Consider the following 21,370-nt stretch of genomic DNA (forward strand, 5'->3'; position numbering starts at 1 on the left):
AAACTAAGAAGGGTTGTAAAAGAAATGCCTGGCGATCCGTTGTTTTTCAAAGCCGAGGGTAACCAGGTAGAGCCAAATGAATTGCAAACAGCATTATTATTTCCTCAAGGAAGTCGTATATATTCGCGGCCTCCTTTATTTTAACGTTTCCCGCTTTATTCATTTTTTCCTTACCCTTTTTATTGCCGACAAGCTCATAATATATTGGAAACGCACAGCGAGTGCCGGCTGTAAACAACTATTACAACTTAATAGCTTTGAACGTTATTCCTTTTTATATTTTAAAAAATATGTAGGTGTGTTAAATAAATATATATTTTTAGACATGAGTTAGTCTACATACAGAATAAAGATGTGTTTTAAAACTAGTAATAAATTTTTATCCAGAAAAAACTAGAGATGGCGAAAGATATCATTTATCAAATTAATTTGTTATATAGACTACAACATTTAAATAGAAAGTAGAATAAAGGAAGTTTATTATTACAGTTGGTTGAATGCTGATGCATACTTGAAAAAAAATATATATTAAAAACATATGTTATTTTATTTGCATGTATTTTTTTTATGCTAAATAATTATAAGGAAGTACAATCTGACGTGACAGCCCTTCTAATTACTTCTAACAATAGATGTACAGATAAGTACAAGTACATTTCTTGGCTGAATAGTTTGCGTCGTAAAATCTGCTATAAAAGGGCGATAACTGGCGATTATAGCCTCCATAACTGCTCTCTAATAATGAATTGTCTTTAGTATAATGTTTGATCGTGATTGTACAGCGATCTTGCCCTTTGTTCACAGTAATTATAATTATAATTGCTATCAAAATGGATCTTTACGTTAGAATTATTTAAAACAGTTTTACTTTTTTTTATTTTTTCTTTTCTATGATGTTTTTTTTTATAAAAACATTTATTTATCTATCAAAAGTAGAATGTAAAATATTAAGTTATAAAAGTTAAACGCATAACCTAAAACACGATTTTCGAGTACGGAATTAAATGAAATACCAAAATGTATTTGTTTCGTCCTAAACAACCCCTATATGATACTAGGATATGGAATATTTGAGTAATAAAGCAGTGAACGGAGCCAATAAAAGTAGATTATCGGGAGTTATGATGCGATTCTCGTTAATGTGACACGACAATAGGCCGCGGGGAGTTGCTTCAGCTGTAGAGATGGACTTTTATAATAATTCCGAATAAAAACAATGTTATCAGAAAATATATAATTTTTATAAAGAAATCACGTTACAAATCAAGAATTAGAATTTTACATATAAATTATAGAAATGATTGTAAAGCTCGAGAATTTATCACGAAATAAATTTTTTAGGGATCCTTAAAAAGCCCTTTCCTTATTGCAGTAACTGCCTCAGGGCTCATCACTCTCATGGTAGACAAAAAGTGCTCTGGTTCATGTTATGGAGTCAATTTATCATCAGCAAACCGAATAATTGTTCCCTGCTATGCTTTGATCATCTTTCACATCCTTTGATGTATGGATCATATGTTTCAATAAGTTAAGCCCTTATACATCAGTGTTCTACTGGTGTAATTATTACTTTATTGCTTTAGATATTTAAACACAATATTTTTACTTACGCATATTCATTTTCACGAGTCGATTTTCTGTTTCCGTTATGTAAACTACTGGTTTATCTTAAAACTATTGAATGAATTTATTGTCCAAAATATTTAGTAAAATCGTAATTCTTTAAAGGCCGTTTAATTGTTGAAGAAAACTCTAGACGTTTTATGATGATAAAATAAAAATCATGTAAGAAATACTGAGATAAGAAATCTAAATATATCGATTACCGATCCTCAATCGAGAGTATTGAAAAAGTCATCCCAAAAAGAACACGTCGGTCCCAAAGCAAACACTTCGACATAGAGTCAATGTTGGCTCTTCCTCCCCTACACGACAATAAATCCTATAAATAAATTACCTTTGTCAATCTAGTATGATCCTATTTGTCGGTGACGACTTCTTTGTTTTGCACAAAAACAGGAAACTTAATAAGAAATACAAGAAGGGAAAAATTTATGTTTCAGTTTGAGGGATGAAATTCTTCAATAATTTCAAAAAAATAATTCTACCTGATAGATATTATTAAAATACTTTTTATAGAACAATAAAGGTATAAAAAGGTAGAAAAATAAAAGTATAAAATTATGAATTTTAAAAGACAGTATTATTTTTATATTTCATATAACAAAAAAATATAAAACTGAATCGCAATCTTTAAAATAGATAAAGGAAATCACTGTGAATCATTTATCCTTAATATGAGGAAAAATAGTGTAAGGGCAAAAAATTAATTCCGTGTGGGGTGGATCGGAATAAAGATATCGGACGCAAACAAAACGATACGTCCACGAAGCCGTCGTAAAAAACACGTTAACATCCATTCACATTTATGCCCCTATTTGCGCGGTTGCAGACCACTGGCCCCGGTACAAAGTAACTGATTGCCTGTAACAAACTGCGCTATTTGTTTTCCTGTTGGCTTTTTACGTTGGATTCTGTTGTTTGATAGCGTTGAAGTATTTGCATTTGAGATTCAGTTTTTGTTTACGTCGCTTTTGAAAGATAGTTTATAGTTTACGAGTACTAACCTCTAGTCCAGGATTTACACGCGAGCAGAAAATAAAGAAAATTAAACAATATTCTCGTAAATTTTAATGACATTAAACTGATAATTTAATTTTCAATAAAGCGTTCAGTAAATTGAAATCATCAATCTGTCACTTCCATTACTTTCAAAGGCATAAATAAATAAACAAAACAAAAGTAAATGTCTTACTTTCATAAATAAGAAAATATAAATCTATTTCACAATTCCATTATTTAAACATAAATCTTAATACTTCAAAATATAGTTAACATTAAGATGTGAATGTGGTAAATAGAGTTTAAATCATTCCGATTATTGTTACATTATCCGGCGGCTCCTGAGGTACTCAAAACAAAAGTTTGAGATCCAAAGTTTTATCAGGGCATCCCCCAGGGCGGGGGTCCTTTGACCTATTTACTGAGATGATCCACACTGCAAGAAGATAATTTTGTATTTTTCCCTGGATCGTTCGTTGTTTGGCTCAAATTTCAGATTTTTTGTATGTCTATTAATATGTCTTCCTATTTGAACAACGTAAATAACTAGTCACACAACAGTTGTTAATGAAGTAGAAATGTGTAGGAATTAAACCTTAGACTCTTCAGTTTCATTGTTCAATCTCTTGTAACATAGCATCCAACATGTTTGTTTTATTTCATGTTATTTGGTCATACGTTACAGAAATGGAGTAAGAACAATAAATCAAAAAGAGTGGTATTATATATTTAATTTTATTATTACATCCAACTAACTTAAACATCAATCAAAAAATAAATATTTAATTATAACATTAATCAAACAATAAACAAAACAAAATTATATTCTTCAAGCTTTTCAAGGCTTTGTAAGTATATACAATATGAGAGCAAGGTATTGTTCCTATTCATATCATCATCAATTGTATTTCGATTCTATTTACCATCGATTACTTGCAACGCTCAACTTTGTGATGGAAATAACTTGTTACATCTATTAAGTAATTAGCCTGCAAAAAGCGATGCTTAAGTAATGAAGCGTAATTATAAGAGAGGACACGTCTTAGGAGTAGAATAATTAAATCAATCATCCCTTGCCGGTGGTGTATAATCTTTTCAGCGAAATTAAGTTTAAATTAAATACTCAGAATTGAGATGATCTTTGAAGTTAATAGCAAATGTATTTTCTAATAGCCTTCATCAATGAAACGTTGTTCAGTAAGAATTAATTATATTTTTATTTATTTTCTATGGAAATATAAATAAATATAAAAGTATTGTTATTTATATATATATATATATATCCATTCAGTACACTCTTAAAAAACGGTTAGGTATCATTAAAAGCTATTAGATACTTTTTTACGACGCTGAAGTCAATAATTTCCATTTCTAGATTTTTCGTTACATCGTTTTATGCTAATGGTATTTGATAGGTAGCAAACGTAAAGAGATCGCTGGCAAGACCCCTGGGAAGGGAGGCTGGGAAACTTTTAAAGATATTACCCGAAAAGGGTTGAAGCAACGCTGTGTCCTACGTGAGCTCGACTGCCATCTGTCTTAAGCTGGCTAAAATTTGTTTATCTTTTCTTTTACACACAGTTCCGAAATAGTTTAGTACGATAGTATATAAAATTTAATTTGAGAATCTTTCCTTACTCATACTTTACACAAATTTATTTTGTTTCGAAGATTTTTGATGTATAATAAAATGCTATACAATGAATCAAATCAGAAATGCACAGCGAGTTCATGTTGGGAATATATTATTATACATTTCTAATTTTCATTTGTAAAATAAGCAAGTGGAGGAGAAACCGTTCAAGTAACTGAATCGAAAGTAAAACGGGACTCTCGCAAAATAATATTATATATTCAAATGTACATTATGCAAACGTGGCGTAGTAACCATAAAAATAAAGATATTTTTCTTAGAAGACATCGAAATGTTTCGCAGGAACTGGACGCCCATAAATTTATCATTTTCCACTGCATAAAGCATAAATTCGAATCATTGGTCCTTCCTTAGGAGGGCTCTGTTGTTCACTTTTAGTTATTATTAAAAAGTTGTTATTTATTTACGATTTGTCTGCTTGTATGGAACATCAGTCAAGATATATACATATATATATATATATATATCGATAAAATAAATAATTTATCCTTTTGAATGCGAGTTTATTTCTGCCAATAAGAGTATCAAATAAAAAACAATGCTAAGCTTCTTTAAAAGTTATGTTTTCGCAAGGAATAATGCAGAAACTTCCCCCAGCTCTTTCCACTTCTAGACGGTTATTGGTTTCTTAGAAATATATGAAAGAAATATTGAATAGGTCCATATAACAATAGCATAGCCTCAAGGCACTCACACTTGTCACCCACATGGGTCCGAGGGTTGAATCTACATAAAAATATCCATATTTTAAATCTGATTTGTGAAAACTTGGCGAACAAATGTTTGCTATTGAAAATTGAATAGGGTTGTGACGTGAGAGAAATGCAATGCGTCTAACTACAATATTGGTCAATATCAAAATAGACTGGAAAATGAAACCTGGATATGTTGTACATGAAAAGCAATTCTGTGAACTACGAATATATAATCAAATGGTCGTTGACTTTAATAAATAAATAGAAAACTAATACATAAAATAGAAAGACCGCTGGGTGAGTTTATGTGACACACATACATCGGGTCCACTGAGTAAATAGTCATGTTGAATAACCGTTAATAATTTTAGATTGAAGACAGACATCGCTCGAGGCGCTTTCAATTGCTAGCGGAAAACTTTGTTACAGTACACACATATATGTGTACGTCACATGGCCGCAGACCAATTTCTCCTTGCGGACTCCTAGATTCGTATTATCTACAACTACATATGTATTCTGCAATAAATATTTTTTGTATTATTTTATTATATATGTATATTATGGATAATGATTTTGTGTTTTTCGTATAAATGAACTCTCAATTGAAAAAAAATCTATAGTTAAATATAATAAATATAAGGTAACTAATAAACTAATGTTTTCTCCGTGTTACATCAGATACAGAGCGAGACTTATACTTACATTACTGTTATCATAGACATGTTCTAGAAACGATCTTAACAATCGGCTTCAATAACCACACAAAATGAAACCGTAAGCATGAAATTAAGTTCAGACTTTGCCAAAGCATTTCCAAGTCTGCACCACATGTATGTACTTTGAAGCGTGTCGCAAATTCCTAGCAATCCTTTAAAATCAGCGAACCGATTCAGCTAGCTCGGAGTGACCGCGTCCTGATTCCATTAATTCCCTCTCCCTCCCCGTCCTCCTTACAACCCGCTGGGAAAAGTGAAGCCTGATTAGAAGCTAGATAGAAGTTGCATATACAATGAATGTAGTAGACGTAGTATTTTATAAATTGCTCATAAAATTTTCTATTAAATTTACTCCAAACCGAAAATAAGGACTTAGAAAATCAAATAAACGATATAAAAATTGAATCATCTTAGTCACAAAATATTTAAATTGTTTAAAAGGAAAATACCACTTTAAATAATAATAACATGAATTCAATATAGAGCCGGTTTCTAGATAAGCCTGAAGTCAGTGGAGGAAATTTTAAGACGATGTAAGCATTCTTGGTCAGACCTCTACATAGCTTCAAAATATTTGCATCGTTTGCATCTTAAGAATGTTATAATCGGGATTTTCGTTGGTCTGTTTGGTCTAAAACTATAAGTAAGAAAAGTGTCTTACTTTTAGAACGAATGAATGTAATACTGTCAAATATATAATAATTTAATTCTACTAGTAAGTAAGTACCAATAATCCTCGTCGTTGGGAAGATATTACCGACCAGTTTATCACAAAAGCGATCTTCAATAATCCGTATTATATAGCTATAGATAATTTATTAGATCAATATTGGTAAGGTCTAGCCAAGTCGAGATATAATGGTTATCGCTCGATGTTTAATTACCTACTCGATGTTAGACAATGGTTAATAAGAAACCATGGCTCAGCACTATTCCATGATTTATTGCATGTTATTTGCAACCTCCATGAATGAGATAACTTTCGAAGGGGTTAAATTTGCATTTATTGTCATAAACCATACAAACTTATCAATAAATATCATCATATTATACTAACAGGTTTCTTTCGTGAACGGTACACATCAAAGATATAATGAATATTCAAAGAGTTAGTCCGCGGTATTATTATCAAACTATCATGTCCGTACACCTCGCCCTTGTAATTGATTGAAATTTATTCACAGCAACAATTTAGACAGACATAGTGAAATTGCAAACGTTAAACTATCTTACCGACACTGGGAGGAACTAGCATCTAAATAATCTATTAAATTACGTAGTTAATATATAGTAGAAAAGTAATAACATTTAATAATATTTGCCAAACTTATTTAATTAAGAGGGAAAAATATCGTTTTAATCGTAATATTATATTTGTAAATTTAATGTGTCAGAATCAATTATACCTACTTTTTTTTAATTTTGGTTATGGCTAGCTTGTAATGTAAATGAAATATCCATCAATAATTTATTTTCGAATTCACCTCTGTCTGAAGACGTAGATGAAAGCCCCCTAAATAATTGATTAGCTTTTCTAAGACCGGACTGAAGTCGGATCTTGAAAGGCAAATTATATTCAAATGGGAACAAGCCTTAACATTTTGTTCGACACGATGGGTAACATGGATTGTGAGATTGATTTATTGGTGTTGTAGTTCTATTACCATTACAGACAGACAAATTGGCTTAAAATATAACTCTCTAAAACTTTTAAATTAATATAGATAATTCCAGATTATACAATCTTTCCAATAACATTTATAATCTGTGTGAAAAAAAACCTCGCTATGAATTATAGTAATTTAAATTTCTCTCCTTTTTATGATAGAAGTTGTTCTAAGTTGGTTTGTATTCATAATAACATTTGTTATCGATGTGATAAAAGATTGTTGACGCTTCACCGTTCGATGGTAGCAGCTGATCCGGCGTCGGCCAAGTTTCTTATCTTACCTCAACTAAACTCTTGAGAGAACGTTGCACTCCTCACGTTATAGGGGACCAGATAACGACTCATAAATACATACGAATAAATCTCGACGAGGGAAACGGATGAGTAATAAGTTATGTGACGTCTTTTTTTATTTAAATTATTATGTAACTAAAATAATATCTATAATTTTAGCTTAGGCATTGGACTAATCATTATTAAGTGGAGTAAAGAAAATGTATTGACTTAATAATCTTAAGAGACAAACCTAGACTTTCTTTCTTTTGCTAGTTCTGAATAAATCTCAGTCTGTAAAAACAAAAAACAAAATCATAATTTAATTAAGTATTATTATATTATCCTAATTGTTTACTTATACATGTACAAATCTTGATAAATACCCCTTTAAAAAACTTATGAACTATCTGTCCAATAGACATAAATCAGGTGTTCAGTATGATTTACAGCATTGACTACGAACGGTGATAAATCATAGTGAAACTTTTGTGTCGTAATTCATTTCTGATCGCCTGCGCCCGCCATACGTTGTTTACCGCGATCATTCGACGATAATGTTCAGCGACATTCCTGGATACGACGTACACTTTACTATTCGCCGATAAGCCCACGGAGATACTCGTAAATAATTCTGATTCTTAATATAAAGGGCACTGAAAAATTTCGTATAAAATCGTTGTTATAAAGAAATAGAATATTTGTTTTCAGTCACTGCTTGGAAATGAACCAGAGATTTGTTTGTTTTGAACATTGGAGAGAAACGCTACCCTTAGTATTATATTTGGCTATTAGCAAATTTTGATCGCTGAAGTTGACCCCGGCCGGAGTTCATCGATCCGCCGCGACTTTCACCCGGATCATAAACTGAGCCACCTACTTTCAAAACTGAAAAAAAACTGTTCCCGACTCACTTCAAAACTAAGTCTTCCTAATCACGCGGCGCGAACAAACTTCACAAAAGTTTTTTCCAAGTCGAGTTAAACTTCATCGATGTGGAGATCATTCACCCTGGAAGGGACTTGCATACGACGTTCTTGGAGCCATTGAAACAAAATGTAGAGCAAGGTTGGCTCAGATTACATTCATAAAGAAGTTTTTGAAGATCGATACGGAAGTTAAACTTATTATTAGCTTTTGCGCGACAACGCTCGTAAAGCAAACTTTGTAATACGATCCTTTGTCGAATATTTGATATCATAGCTGTTTAATTAGACGTCTCTGTATCCGATTGCTAGGTATATACCTACGTAGAAAGGTTGGCTTCATTACACGGAAGTCTCGCAAAGAACCTTTATTTACTTTACATATCAGAGCCCGTAACTAACGAGCGCGGATACCTGCTCGGCATTCGTATTCACAAAAGGTTTTCTCCTACCAACGGCGGGCGTGAAATAGGAGGCGAGCCTGGAAGGAGGTTTAAAGGAGAAAATAAAATAAAGACGGCGCCAGGGAACGGATGCGAGGTCCGCGAAAAAAGTACAAGGAAAGCAGGCTTAATGGTGTGGCGCAGGTGAACAGGGCGGGGTCGGCTGGGTGGTTCGCTGGGATTGGTCGGCGCCGCCCAGCTGTGAGCACGCCTTCACCCTCTCACCCCCCGGGAGGATCCCCTCACCCCCTCACCCTCCACCCGCGGCCACCGGCTATCGCCAGGCGACCACCTACCAGCCACCCGACACAAGCTATGCCTGTGTCGTGAATTAGTTTGCCAACTTTCTGTCTATGGCGGAGGCTTCAGAGATGTAAGTATGGTCGACGGGCTGAATAATCGATAAAGGTGTTTATTGAAAACGGGTAAGGACGAAGCTTTTATTGCTTCTTTATTATTAAAACGGTTGAAATACAGTTCTAGATCTGATAAACCTACACGAACTGGAATACACTTTGAACATTAAATCTCACGTCTATTTGGTTATAAGAAATAGAAATATTTATATTTTTGTACAATAATGAAAATATGGGAGCGATTTCATGGAAACAAAGTTAATCTTATTTCGCTATAAGTTAAGTTGTCTCCATGCAATATCTTCGGGATGCAAATTTCATGAATTTAATTTCCAAGATTTGGTGACATTTTTCAGTATATTACACCATTAATTAGTGTTTAGTCACGAAAGAATTATACTCAAAAAATGATGTTTTATTGACATATCTGCTTTTATAAGAGTGCGCGGATGACGTAGGACAAGGATATTTAAAAAATAAATATAATTATTTCACTCAGACGCACAAAATAGCTCATTGAAAAAACGAATAGGTATCTATTATAATTGCTTTATATACATATTAATAAAATTATATGCAACATCATATTAATTGAAATACACAAGTTGATAATATTTTTCTAGGTAACAATAATTTCGCCAGTTGTTCTAAATTAAATGTACAGTTTAGTCCATAGCTTATTTTATTTAACTTTGAAAGCTGAAGTAATAATGGCTGGAGTACTTATTTTATGGTAAGGAATATTTTTTTTTTCAAACAATAGATATTTCCAATAGGATTGTTTCACTTTAATAATGTAAATAATGTTATGATCATAATGTATGTATAATTATAAACGTATGCAGAGATGTTTAGATATAACTTGAACCATTTTCATTTATATTGTACGATCCTGTAAAATTAAGAAGAATTATTGCACTAGCTCTATTCTTGAATACATATCAACTTTATTTTAATTCATTCTCTTCTCACCATACTCGCTTGTGGAGGCTCAAGCTTTTCTGACCAAAAACCAGTTCAAAAAAGTTTTGTTCTCTACGACCTCGTTGAATGTGAGGTTAAGAAATTTGTCATCTTCAGCTTTTCATAAAATAATAGAATAAATCATTGCCTCTTATTATTTTATCCTTCGCCGTTTAGTTATTTTACATGTACAAATAAATTGTGAAACAATTATAGTCTTTGGACATAAACATGTTTCATTAAAAGTTCAATCTTAATATGTTTTTCAGATCCAACAACTACCGTAATTAGTATAATATTTTATTTTGTTTCATAATATTTTAATTGTATAATTTATAATAATATATCAATTATATATTCTATTCTGGATTGTTTAGTCTAGCATTATCGCAGTTATACATAACATTAGTTGAGATAAGAAATTGTTTCCAATTTATATGATTTCTGTGTCAAATATATTGTTAATTATTTTTTTTTACGATAGCTGAAAAAAAAAATGGCAAGTAGAAATCCCAATTTTTGGACAAAGTAATCTTTTGTATAAAAACTATAATATACATATGTATATAGGATTTATAAATCTCACTGAAAAGGATAGTAACCAAATAATTAGCAGACATTTCTTAACTCTCCCTTTAACGGTATTATGATAAACAATACCTTTAGCTGAATTAAGAGAATAAAACGCACGTAACTTGACAGCTATCGTATCAGTTCCGAATCGAAATGAATAGCAACACTCCGCTTTCACGGACACTCGGAAAAGAACAAAAATTGTTTAAAACAAAGAAAAAAAAGCGGCATATCCCCGACCATTGTTCGCTGGCACAATGCCTTTACGACACGAGGTAAATAACGTTTGGAAAATTAAAAAAAAAAGCACTCTGTTGTGGGCTGCGAGTAAACACGTCACGGTTCCCTTATTGAGTTGATCTGGCCATTTGAACGCGGCCCTTTGAAAAAAGAAGGCACCGATTCAATTCTCGATATCCATTTTTGACGTTCCATGATTAGAACTCAGTTTGATCGTTAGGTGGACGTGAGGGGATGTTTAGTTTGATTTTTGCTATTGATTCAAAGTGTGAAACGTACGACAGACGGCCTTGTTAGGTAGCTTTCAATGATACATTGTTTGAAATTCCGTAACAGCTACAATCCCATATTCTTGTATCCATTTATGCTCATGACTTTTCCATGTAGATCTAGTTTTATATAGCACTTGACGAGATTGCTTTGGAAAAAAGATATTTATATATTATAAAAATATATATGTATATATATTTTATGACTGTATGAGTTTATTCCCATTAAATATTTTTTTAGGCTTTTGATTGGACTGCAAAAAAATTCAATTTTACCAAGAATAAAAGTATCGTACCGTTTATTATTAATGTGTAGTATTTTGAAAATTATGTATGTCATTATAGGAAACCATAAGTAGTTTAGAGTAAATTAAATTAATGTGACTTTTTTGGTACCGCTTTCTTTATTTATTCTTGAAACTTCTAAGAAATTTTCCTAATTAACAATTTACTTGACAGTTTCAGTAATCGGTTCTAAGTTAATTGTATTGAATTCGTTATTTCTAAGGCTCTAACTTACGAACGAAATTATCTCTCTATTGTTTTCGAAGTTCCGCGTAATAATAAATATATCATAGTTATCCTCTTGGGGCGAATTGAAGGGAAATAAAATGATGGTCCCGGAAGGGTAGCGAAAGAAAAGCGATTAATATTAACTTGAAATTGTTATAGCCCCTTAAAGATGACTTAATTTTTATAACTGAAGACATAACTGACTTGTAGTATGATCAAGTAATTTAGTCGTTTTATTAGATTCTGTATGTCAATCATTATATTGTTTCTTTGTTTATAACATTGCACTTCCAGTTAGTAGTCTTAAAAAATATGTAATTGTTATTTATTTAAATTTATACAATATGAAACTAAAAACTCACTCTTCACATAAACATGACAAAAGAAACTAATTTGTGAATTCACGGTAAATTCTTTAATCAAACAGTTCATTAATACTGAAAGCAAAAAGAGGCATTTAATCCACATTGCGGGCGAGAAATGATCCCCTTAACGAGCGCAGTGTACCGACTGTATTCTTACATTAAAATGTAAACATTACCCCTTTGCAGCCCTTGTAGGAGCGAATCGTAATTTGTCTGCGACAATGTGCCCCACAGACCTACGTTTTAGGTGAGAAATAAACGTTTCGACACTTGTTTTGAACGATGATTTTTTATACATTCTAAATCTTAGTTAAAAAAGGTTCTTAAATTAAAATACTTCTTCTATTTAATATAACGTTATTTTGAAATAATAATTATTATTGAAATAAAAATTATAAGGTTCGCCTTTTATATATTAGTTTATTCTTAATTATTTTTTTTTAAAATGATAAAGTACAATTTCATTATAAAAAGGAAAAACACAAATGCATGGCTGCAGCCCATCAATGAAATATGTGGAACAATTTCGTGTGTAGAAATGATTTTAACAGTGATGTTATCGGATATGCCGCTTGTCTGAAGGGCGCGGAGTGTCTCATCTAAGTGTCAAGTACCCGGGAGCGGTCATCTCTGTCGAGATCACTCCCTTGGGTGTCCTAGACCCTGGCAACCTGGATTTATCCATTTGAATACCATCGTGCGAACAGTACCTCTGCGCCGCAGACTTTATTGCTTAAGATGTTTTTAGCTTTGATTATATTCGCGAATATAACATTAGCAACTTGAAATTTATTGTGTTAATAAGTTTTTAGTGTAAAGGAAATTAAGTATAGTTTATAAATAAACACTTTTTGTTTATTTTCATATGGCGAAGTCCTTTACAATATCAACTGTCAATTCTAATTCTAGAACGGAGCTCGTTAGCTTGTAAACGATCGTTCACACGTCTAGACTAAAATTTTGGAATAAAAACTTATTAAATACGTTTTACTTTTAATTTAAGAATCACTTTTATTTCTTTTCATTTAAAGGTTGAATATGTCGTGACTTGTATAAGAATATTTTAGAAAAAAAGATTTTCATGTGTCACATACATATTTTTAGGTAGTCAGTCGACTATGAATCATAATTGAATTTATATATTATATATTTTGTATTCTGTAATATCTTTAGCTAAAAGCGATTAAAAATATGTTTATTAAGCACACACCATACATTGTGATGTCTAAAATCTTGTCTCATTTTAATGAATGCTTCCCCAATTAAAAATCCTGTATCAGAGTTACGTTATAGGTACCTAAATCAAAATTACGAAGTTAAGCGGGGTGGTTTCTTAATACCGACGACTGTGAAGACGGTCGAATTCTTTAATTATTTAGCTCTAATGGCAGTCTGTCCTTTGACGTCGCCTTCGTTTTAATTTGAGATTCCGCCCTCAAATTAAAAATATAATGAGGCTCACTGTGCCACTGTTAATTGGAAACCGATACTGTCTAACACATTTTGCGTTCACGATAAATTCTGATCGATTTTTTTCTCGTATAAAACATTGGCATTTTCCTACGTAAAAGTATCCATTTGTATAGAAGACAAATGTCAAATATTCATGGGTCGCGAAAAATAAAGAAGTGTAATAGATTCAGAACAATATCCATCAGGTTGACGTTGGGTGCACGGGGTTAGTTGTTGTTTTACGGTATGTTCAAAAAATATACATTTGAAATATTTGACTAAAGTATGTTATTAGCAAATGTAAATCTTGATATATTAGGGTTCGTGATCCTCACAAATCATTTTTGGTAGCTTAATAATCCTAAACCAATAACAAGACAGACATAATTACTGTGATAGTAAACATTGAATTATTAATATGTCAATTTGATACACTACAAACCTATAAAGTCAATTTGTCAATACGAGCTGATTAAATTTGATTTTTTGTTATATGTTATTTATATATTTGTTCGACGTGTATGTCACAAACAGCGATTATATACAAGATATCAGAAATAACAACACCCTGTTTAACTAAGGTTAGATGATGCAATATTTTGCTCACCTTTGGGGTCTCCGCATTATGCATAACTGATAAGGCCGATTCTGTATGCATGCGATCCTTAGCCTCCATCGTAATGACGTACACCACCCATGGGAAACAGTTTTTGTTGTGTTTCGTCTCGTGATAATAAATTCTAGTTAATAATGTGACATTCGCCTTAATTAGAATTAAAAAATAACAAACTTGAACCAAGTAAATTTGACTTAAAGTTCACAGAACATCAATACTTCATAAATATTCTATTATTAATCACACTTACACTCAATTGAAGACCTAACATTATTTATTGTTATAAGGAAACTGGTAGAAAATTACAAAAACCTTGCATTTAATATTCTCGTAACAAAAAGGTTCCGTACCAATTCCTAACATGCCAATCAAAGCTCACCCGCCGGATATTCAATTCCTGGACATGTCCGAACTGACTGGAAACAAATATTTATCAAAAACCTGTAAGGAATACATAAAATGATATAAACATGTCCCGGGACGAACAAATAACATCCCATGATGGATTATTGCGACTGACCGCAATTTCCTATTGGAATAAGAAATTACCATATGCGCCACTATGACAGAGGATACTAGAATACAGAGATGGACTTTTATTTATATATACATTTTAAATATGTCAAACTTGTACCTATATACCCTTTTTTTCTATCGATACTAATATATTTTTATAGTTCACAACATTTTACTGTTCATTTTCTATTTTCTAAGATTTAACATGTAATACACTCGCAAGTAACTAGACGGGTAAACTTAAATTAAATGTGCTTCCTTGGTACGTTTTAAACATAAGTTTTAAAGTAATTACTAAGAAGATTCTAAGGAAAATGTACGTCACAAAAATGATATTAGTATCGATATTTTTTGTATGCAGTATAGAATACTGGTTCATCTCGACAGCGGTCGGCTCTCGGCGTCGTTGCGGCGAGCGTGCAGACCCTTCAGAAACTTTGATAATAACAGTGGGGCTGTAATGTGACAGCCGATACGTCGCCAGCCGTTCTGGACAATTTAAATTTCAAACCTTCATATGACCACTACCGTTTATTTTTGTTTTTGTTTTTGGTTCATACTGATAATTAGTTATAATCTACATTATTTATACCCGTTAAATCGAATGTTATTATTGATGTATCTTGTATATAAAACGCAATGGTTATTCTCTCTGAAGCTCATCACAGCTTGGCCGTTTTTTAATTTGTGCTCAATAAAATGAAGTAGGCACCCAAATAAATTATATGATAAGTATAGTAAGTTTTTTTTGAAAGGTTCGTCATTATTTCCAAATATCATCTAGCTATTAGCGAAGAAACGAAATAGAATATACGAAAAGAAAAAAACTCCATGATAAATGATACATTCATGAGGTGTCGTAGGCCAGCCGTGTAAGGATTACACGTGTCATTACGAAGGTAATGCTCCGAACAGGGGACCTTTAGCCCGTCAACGTGACAGAACTGAATTATTTACCAATGATGGAATGAGAATACTGTATTGTCTGTGGGATTAATAGATGACAGTTGTTTATTTACCTGTCCAATTTATAGCAGTAAATGAAAGGTCAATATCTGAACTCAGGAGTACCCTCAGAAGAGGTATTATATCATACGTTTTTCCATGATAGACATAGACTTTAAATGTCCTAAAATAAGAATTTTTTGCACTTTGATGTGTTTATTTTACTTTATTTCTATGCTACAGACATTTGTTTGTTTGTGCCTCTAATGTGTGATACTGTGTAAATTTACCAAAGACTAAATTCCTAATAACCAAAAATTCGTTCAAATCCAATTTGTAATAATCAAATAGTTGTCATTACGTCACAAACAATAGTGATTCGATGCGTTTTGACAAGTCAGATGCTAATCATTCAACCCTTTAGGTCGACAAATCGGAAATTAGGGAGGCATGAGTTCACGTCTGAGGGACTTGATAACCCCGGGACTCGAACCTTGTCCTTCTTTGAATATTTAACGCAACCAGTGTTGCATGTCCGTGAAGTTATTTAAATAATAGTTTGTGATTCTATCACTAATAGATAACAACTACATTTAGTCTCCATTATCATTATTTGACTATTATCAAAAATTATTGCATCTTTTCTTAAGAGAATATTAGTTTTAGAAAATTTTATTAAATAATTTAATACCGAGATAATTTTATCGGTACCATTAAGCTAAAATAACTCACGATTAAAAACTTGCACTAGTGTTCAAAGATTACACCCTAGATCCTATCTCATATTACTAAGGAGCCGGCCTCTCAATAGAAACAGGCAGCTTGTTAGTAATTCGACTAAAGCATATCCAATTCACAACTTAAATCTGTTGTTAAATACTCAAAGATGTGACGTAATTTACAGTATCATCTTCGACTCGTTTCCATAAAAAATAAAAATTAAATGACATAACTTTTATTTCACACTCACACTCATTGTCTGTTATTTGTAGTGAATATTTTCTCATACGTATCTATTTTAAAGTTAATTCTCACTGTAATATTATATTTAAACGGTGTTCCCTTAGCTGCTGGTTCAAAACATAAACTGGTAAACAAGATATGTAGGGCATAGTAGCTAGTAATAAATAATTAAGCCGGACCCAAACCACGCATTCCTTCCCAGATGACGACGACATCTTAAAATATGGCCCACCCCTTTCTTCAGCTGTTGACTTCTACCCTCGACACATACTGTTCCCTGTAATTAATAAATGACCCACTACGTCCCTTAAGACCCTACGCAACCTACACAAACCTAGACTTTATAATTTAAGATAATTTCATACGTCTTTAATTTACTTTTTGTTATTAAAAATTCAACATAAAAAGTTCACGGAAATGTCTGATGTCTACTACTATATAAATCAATTATTTAACCATTTTAATATATTATAACAGAGGATTAAAGTTTAAATTAAACTCATAGATCTCATTAACTATGTTTAAGTAATAAAAACAAAAAAATACAATTTATATCAAAACAAGCGACATATGTGTAAACAACTATACCTGGTAATTATCGCTAATTGTATAGCAGCAATTAAAACGAATAGCTGATACGATCTTAATAGCACGGACGGACCTGCTCCTCAATTAATTACTTAAATTTAATTCATATGAGGCCCACGCACCACTATTTACATTCAAAAACACCCTACCCGCATCTCACAACCCTTGCTAAACTTGCCAACCCTAAGATTCTAACTCCTAAGAAGAGTTTCTTTGATAGTTCGCTCCGTTGGCTTCAAATAAAGGCTACGGGGTCGATAGTCTGATCTATAATTTTATAGCTTTGAGGCTAAAGATACGCGAAAGGATTGTGGCGTATCGAATTGGCTCAGTTGCTTTGTTAAAGATAACTACTAAGATCCTTCTTATCTTGGGACCGAGTCAACTTAAAATTAAATCAAGACATTAGTATACTCAACCAGCTATGAAAGAATAGTGTGACGTCATCTGCAACCGACCTCTATATATTATAGTATGTTTTTATCATTGTAAGTAAATATAAAATTAAAAATGCTTATTAAATTTCTAGGTTTTTTAATTTTTTATACTTCAGTTTAAAATTGTTTCCATAAAGCCAAAGGATCGATGATATCAAGAAAGCATAAAGACACTAAGAGGAAGGATTAGCATCCCTTATCAGGTAAAGCGGTGATACTTATATGAGTGCCCCTTTTATTGCATTATACGGGGAAGGGTTGCCTGCCCTCTGTCTTGAACGTCTAAGGAATAAAGGAAGAATTTATAAATAAGTTAAGAGGAGCCCGCCTTATTCTTCGCCTCAGCGTACCACTTTGTTTTATCATATTTAAATTATTGTAGTCAGATGTGGAACGTGTACCTAATTGCTGTACTTTGTTAAGATAATGTACCTTTGGCGCGGCTCCACTTTTGTTTTCTTGTTTTGGAACGATATAAATTCACAGGAGGAAGCCGCTGGTACGCCCAACTTTCGTGTTCTGTTTTTGTACGGACGCTGCCATGGAAGGAAATAAAATTTGTTTTGCTGCCTTGTTTAATAAAATATATAATTTAATACCAAACTTCTTGAATATAACACTTATTGTATTTAAAAAAAAATACAAAAGCTTAATTTCTTTTGTACGTAAATTTATGCGAAGGCTTTAGTAGTTAATAATTAAATTTAATACAAACACCAAGAATGTATATGAACATAATCGTAGTGCAAATAAAACATTCCTAAATGGATTCAAGCATGTTCTGTGCATGTGCGCACAAATTGAATAATTCAAATTCATCACACACATTAAATTAAAATTTACATTTCCTTTCTATCGCGATTTATTAAGAAAACAATGACTTATTCATAATAACACAATATTTTCTGCTATAAATCAAGTTAAGTGTTATTTCATTTCCTTCTGAGACCGTGCAGCACACGCATCGAACGAATAAGTAATTGAAATTTGAAACGAACTTTTGATTTTAGGAGAATGTTTTCACCCTTGTGAAATTATTATGAATATCCGCTTTACCGGATAGGCTTGTCTTAATAAATGACTTGCCTTTTATGCTCCGGAAAGTATGAGTGAGGTAAAATTTCTTACTACCTACAACTTCGTTAAGAACAAAGATTCTAAATGAAGCCTATTATGGAGGTTTACGTTAAAGTATTTTAATAATTAATGTTCTGTTTATTAAAAAATATTTTTTTAAAAATATTTTAACAAATTTTTTGTTAATGTATACATCTTTAATTGTTAAGGTTATCAAATTTTAATGTTAAGTTTAGTTTGTTAGAACTATATATTTAGGGTACCTTTAAAAAAATCTATAAATATTATAAACTCATGTCATGAATAGCATCTTAACATTTTTCTGAAGAAATTATTTATAAAATGGTAGTGACATTTTTTAACGTATAAGTTATTGATAAAATTTATCGGAATTCTTTCATTATTCTAGAATGTTTGTATAATCATTTGAATTTTACTACGGAACTAATTACACACACACACACACACATATATATATATATTTATATATATATATATATATTTATATGATTTGGTTTATTTCTATTAATTTTCATTTATAATTAATTAAAACAATGTAATCGTGTCTACAGTATTAAAATTCGTTTAATTTTAAATCTTATAAAAGAATTTTTTAAAGAAATGCATATATTAATTAACATAATATGATGTCGCTGTGATATCAAAAAAATGTATTAAAAAACACTACAACTTTTTACATACGAATAATTGTATTTATAAAAAACTAAATATCAATTTTATAATCGTAATATGATTAATATAAATATATACATATACAGGTGTTAAAAAGATATTTATCTACTACAAGTACGAAAACAACAAAATAAGAGTCAGCATACGAAATTTATCTCCGATCCAGTAACATCACTTAAAACATTTAACTCAAGAAAACTGGGAATTCATTAATTTAAAACTATTGCAATTAGAGCAAACGCAACGGTTGCATTCAAATCACCGGAACATTCGCAATGCGACTATTAAAACCCTGCAAGATGTCGGCAACATCTATAAACAATGGGAAAACGCGCGCGCGAACTCCCAAAGTTTGAAGCACGCGGTGAGTGCAGAGGACCAGTAATGAGGGTTAGAAATTTCGGCACATTGCGGCCGAAACCGCACCCTGGCTTATTATTAATTCTGTAAGACGTGTCCCCGATGTCCAAGACGTGCCGAGATTCGAGACAAAAGTCAAGGAAGGAAATGTTATGGAAACGTTATACACAAGTGCGGGATTTACAGGTGGTTTCAATAAGCAATGATGAATACTTAATGTTTGGATTATGGGATTTAGATAGCTGAAGACGGTTGACTTGTGTTATACCCACTCTAATAATAAACGTAGTCTATGTAAACGATAAGAGACAATAAGTATTCAAGTATCTGTTTCCTAAATATTATGGTAAAGCGAAACCTATCACATACCTATAAATTATGTACATTCTACGTTAATCTCATCTAATAAGTTCATTGAATTTTATTTTTATGGAAAAAAAAAAATGAATAAATGATTATAAGTTGTTTTAAGGTTCATATGTTACATAATTTTGCATTTCCTGAAACAGCTAAGAAAAAATCTTTGCCACAAACATCTCGTGGAATCAGAAAAATAGTCCTGAAAAAAGTTTTCAATTATACAATCAACATTAAAACCTTGATGACGTAGGACTAGGGAGGTTTGCGTTGCTGGTAAGACACTCTAGATATATATTTAAGAGTATATTCTGTCACATATTTAGAGACAAATAAAATCAAATTAAACTACAGCCATATCTGTTACACGACAACAATTTAGTTACAAAGTGCAAATCCCTTTAAGATGGTTTCGTTGTAAGGAGAGCTTTCAAAAACTCGTTAGGAGGTTGGCATTCTGTGGCGAAGGGTCACGTCTTGGCTGCCTCAAGACAAAATGTCACCACTAACTTTATGATATATTGTCAAATTATAAATTACTTTGCCATTAAATTTTATTTTAATATTGACATGCATTTACAGTTTTTAATAATTCCAATATAAATCTAAATTAAACTCAATAAAATATACGTTATTAAATTTTTTTCCTTTACCTCGAGCAATTAAGGCTTAATAGAGATAACGTTTACTAAAATATAATTTACATCTCGTTTGAACAAAAATGCTCTACGAAAAATCAAAGTCAACCCAGTATAAACACAGTATATTATAAACATAAGAAATTTAACCAATTTTAGCACATGGATATTGTTGTCACTACAAAATCCCCATATAAGTTCTCCGTATATCTTAATGTCGTGATACGTATAAGGTGTTTTAGCATATGTCCTAGTAAGAGAAATTGGCAATCGCCACTATGTCGTGAGTTGAAAGCATTACTAGATTTTATCGCGAAGTGGCCACACGGGAGCAATGTAATCCTAAAATGCGCGAAACTAACTTCTTGCCATTGCCAATTTATTCGCTGGCGTAACCGATTGTCTTAATGCCTTATATCTCTTTTATTGCATCGAGAAGCATACAAGT

The sequence above is a fragment of the Danaus plexippus genome, assembly GCF_018135715.1.
Source record: "Danaus plexippus chromosome 9 unlocalized genomic scaffold, MEX_DaPlex mxdp_26, whole genome shotgun sequence".
Classification (NCBI taxonomy): Eukaryota; Metazoa; Arthropoda; class Insecta; order Lepidoptera; family Nymphalidae; genus Danaus; species Danaus plexippus.